Source organism: Microtus ochrogaster, chromosome 22, assembly GCF_000317375.1.
Source record: "Microtus ochrogaster isolate Prairie Vole_2 chromosome 22, MicOch1.0, whole genome shotgun sequence".
In the NCBI taxonomy this organism is placed as follows: domain Eukaryota; kingdom Metazoa; phylum Chordata; class Mammalia; order Rodentia; family Cricetidae; genus Microtus; species Microtus ochrogaster.
In genome coordinates this window covers 28657922-28662630 of record NC_022023.1, presented here as the reverse complement: position 1 = coordinate 28662630, position 4709 = coordinate 28657922, and positions in this window count along the sequence as shown.

Genomic DNA, 4709 nt, shown 5'->3' with positions numbered 1-4709 from the left:
TTTTTTTTATTGAATTATTTGTTCTTTTGATGACCAATTTCTTGAGTCCTTTGTATATTTTGGAGATCAGACAGCCCATGTGTGAAGCTAAGATAGTTGGTTATGTCTAGATCTTTGCATTTAAATTCTTGAAGTTCTAAAAGCAGAAGAAACAAAACTATCAGTCTCTTGAGCAGCCAACGTTGGTGGAGAATCCTGCCCCTCCCCGCCAGACCCCAGCCATGCCTTCCAGGAAGTTCTTCCCAGAGCCTTCCCTGGGTACAGCAGTGAACAGTTGGCTGGATAGAGCCTTCTGCTGGGCATCAGCCTCTTCATCCATGCTGTAGTGCCAGTCTCAAGGGCCAGCACCTGGGCCCAGCCTTTCTGTGGTCCTCTGTACTGGTCCTTTTGTAGTGAGGGTCTTAGCTCCAGGCAGAATGAAAATAACAAATACACCGTACACTGTGCTGTCTGCTAGAGAGAACCTTCCTTTTCTTTCTCAACAGCTAGCTAAACTCCCATTCAAAAAGGAGCACAGCCCCCTGCCTGCCGGCTGAAGACAGCCAGGCATCTTGGAGCCCTGCTTTCTTTGTCCTTAAGGGGCTCATCAGCAGCGTCCCAGAAGGAAGCTAAACAAAAGCTGGGCCTGTCAGAGTTGCCTTAGTAGGCAAAGGCAGAACTTAAGCACATCTGGAAACATCTGCAGGCAAACTCCCAGGTGGGCAGAAAGGGTGCTGGGAAAGGGGATTATAGTCCCCACCCCTCTTCACAAAACAGCAAGCAAATGAAAGAAAAACATTTAATATGTGTAATTATATATAGATGCAGATATAGATATATAAACTCTGGCTACCCCAAGGTAGCTAACATTAGCAATGGAGGTTCATTTTTGTCTACATCTTATAGTGTCTGCCCACGCATGTGCGCACACTCATGTATGATGAAGAAGCCGTAACATACAAGCATAATAAAAAATTTAAATGCCTTTTTAAAAATGCATTCATTTTTTTCTTTTGAACTTCTCCCTTGGACTCCTCACCTCCATCCAGCACTAATCTTTTAAAATCTATTATGGACTCTGGTTAAACATAGTAGATTGGAAATATGCATTAACCTCTGCTCCCTCTCAAAAACCTCACTAAAATGATAGCAAGTGGATAACAGAGGCATTAGCCCTAAAGAACAAAGAGATCAGCGGATTCCTAGGCAGTGACAGGGAAGCACACAGAGCTCAGGGCACACAGAGGACACAGCACAACAGATTTCTCTAAGAGACAACCTACATATGAGAAAGAGAGAGGAGAGAGAGAGGGGGGAGAGAGAGGAGAGAGAGAGGAGAGAGAGAGAGAGAGAGAGAGAGAGAGAGAGAGAGAGAGAGGAGAGAAGAGAGAGAGAGAGGAGAGAGAGGGGGGGGAGAAATAGGGGAGAGAGAGGAGAGAGGGGGGGAGAGAAATAGGAGAGAGAGAGAGAGAGAGAGAGAGAGAGAGAGAGGAGAGAGAGAGAGAGAGAGAGAGAGAGAGAGAGAGAGAGAGAGAGGAGAGAGGAGAGAGAGAGAGGAGAGAGAGGGGGGGGAGAGAGAGAGAGAGAGAGAGAGAGAGAGAGAGAGAGAGAGAGAGAATGAGAATGAATTATAATCTCCAAAGAAGAAAAGAAAATCATATCCAAAAGACTGTGAATGAGTCAGTCACAGTTCCATATGCCTGGAATCTCAGCTCTCAGAAGCCTGCGGCAGAGGACCCTAAGTCCGATGCCAACTTGAGCACCATAATGAGTTCCAGTCTAAAGCTTGGATTGAATGATAAGACCCTGCCCCCCAAAAGTTGTGAATGGTGGCACTTCTCAATGTTCATTAATACTAAACTGGACTTCCAGCTACTGCGTGACACCCAGCCAACTAGATGGAGTCAGATATGAAGGTTGGCTGGAGACTTTCCGATGTTCAGTGTCTTGAAAACGAACCTCCCTGGACTTCCTTTACCAAAAGCCACCACCAGTGGTCAGAGAGATGACTCACTGGTTCAGAGAACTTGCTGCTTTTCCACAGGACCCAGGTTCAGTTCCCAGGACCCACATGTCAGCTCACAATCATCTGTAACTCCAGTTCTGGGGGACCGATGCCCTCTTCTGACTTCTGTGGGTACCTGTACTCACGGACACACACCCACACAATCATATACACACACAATTAAAAAGATGTCATATTTTTTAAAGTTATTATCAAATAACCAAGCCTATCAAGAAATAAGAACACATGGGATCCGACCAGGTGGCGGGAAAGGCCATAAAGACGGTCAGACAAATCCTAGTACTACAGTTGTGTAGCAAGCACTAGAACAACCAGACTGAGTCACCCTGCTTCAGGGGAGAAAATGGAGGGCACGTGTCTCCAGCTTTACAATATTGAAAGCAACATGGTAGGGAAGATGTAGAGTTCGGTGATGTTAAAAATTAAAACACTCAAAAATATAATTTAAAAAAAGAAAATGCAGCGAGAGTTAACTTCAAGTATATAAAGACTGGAAGGGAATTATAGAAACAGTACATGAGTTACACATAAGTAATTTTTAAAACAAAGTCATCAATACATTAAATTAACTCTACTTCAGAACTATGCTATCACCCTATAAGAAAGGTGCAGAAATCTGAGTAGGGAGGAGGTGAAGAGTAACGGTGTGAAACATCTGTATCTTTATCTTCCTTAACCCAAGTCAATGACCAAAATAAAAACAAAACTGAAAGAGCATTGTGTAGAATATATAAGTAAATAGCAAAGAAACAGACACACAAATCAGAGATGATCGTTCCAGGGACAAGCACTGTTGGTGCATCTGTTTTCTCTCTCTAAATGTATATGTTTATATACACTCATACACGTATCCACTGCTAAGTCATAGTACTAGAATTAAGGCAGACGTATTGCATATCATCTGTACTGTTTTTACTGATAGGTGATAGATGTAAGTATACACACATTTATCAAAGAATATTGTATTATATAACTTTGCACTTTGTCCTACATATGTCACAAAATTCTTCGAACTCAAGTGTTGTTGAATCAACTTTTAAAAACATATATTTCTGTGAATTCTTTGAGAATTTCGTGCAGTGTATTTTAATCCTATTCACCCACATTTCCCCCTTAACTCCCCCCAGATTCACTATTCACCATTTTCCAACTTTGTCCTTTTGTTTTACTCTTTTAATGACCCATCAAATCCAGTTCCTGCTACCCATACGCTACTCATGCAGGTGGGGGCCAGCTAATGTAGCATGGTTGTCCCTCTCCCGGAAGCCATGAGTTATCAGTAACTCCAGTTAGTGGATGGGGCTGTGAGCTCTATGTGAGTTAAGTGGTCCTGTCACGTACAGAAGACAACTTTGTTCCTGTCCTCCAACCTTCAACTTCTTGTTCTTATAATTTTTGATGCCCACTTCTGCAATGTTCCCTGAGCCGTGGACATGGGTGATATGGATGCTCCATTTGTAGCTGAGTCCTTCACTGACACTTACTCTCTGCACTCTGATGAGTTCTGAGTTTCTACCTTAATATCCACATACTTCATGACCATGGCATTATGCTCATTTAGCAAAATAATAGTAGTATACTCATCACTGGACCTGTGAGCTCCCCAGTCCTGGATTTGCATGCCCAGATGTACAGTACTAAGCATGTATTTCCTCCTGAGCTGCAAGCTTTAATTATAGTCAGATTAGTTAACCCCCAAAACATTTCTGCCACGGTTGTATCGGGGCATTTCATGCTACTTCAGTCATTATTGGGATTTCATAAAGGGTGGGTAGAATGTTGTTACCTTTCTCTCACAGCAGCTGACATGGTACTGCTGGTACTCTGACAAGCTAGCCAGCAGAAAGGCGGCCTCCTGGTCAGTATCAACCTGATTTCTTCATGTGCTAGGATGAAAGTGTGCATGTGTCTTCAATGATAGGTCTTACCATCGAGTTTTAGTAGCTAACCCAGAAAAATGGCCTGTACTGGTTTGGGAGTCTCTGGGATACATCTGTCCAACATCTCAAAGGCCATTCATTGTGACCAAATGAGCTTCCTCCTAGAGAGGAACAGTTGGCTCAACATACATAAATCAATAAATGTAGTGCACTATATAAATAAATTTAATGACAGAATGTAACAGGAATGGGGGCCTGCTTGTTGTTGGGGTTTTTGTCCTGCCCGATACCCCACAACTGTTTAGCCCCAAAGAAAATCACACATAGGTCTCCACAAATTATAAGCTGATTTGCCCATTAGCCTCTCTCACTGGCTAACTCTCATATCTTAATTAACCCATTTTTCTGATCTATGTTAGCCATGTGGCTCAGTACCTATTTTCAGTGAGGCAGATCTCATCTTGCTGCTTCGGTGATCTGGGCAGGAGTGGGAGGAATCAGCTTCCTCCTTCCCAGAATTCTCCTGTTCTCATTACATCATTTCTACTTCCTATCTGGTTTTCCCATCTATATTTCCTGCCTGGCCAATCAGCATTTATTTATTACATGATTGACAGAATACAGACAATTCTCCCACACCAATAGAAGCCACACAAATATCTTGATTGATACTGTAGAGCATCAGAAAAAAGTTCATCATGCTTTTATGATAAAAGTCCTGGGGTTGTTAAGGGGTATGCTGCTTCTGTTCCTAACATCTGTCCCATAGGTCACTGTATCTGGGTTTGCACTGGTACCATTTTGTCTTTGTTACTATAGTTCTG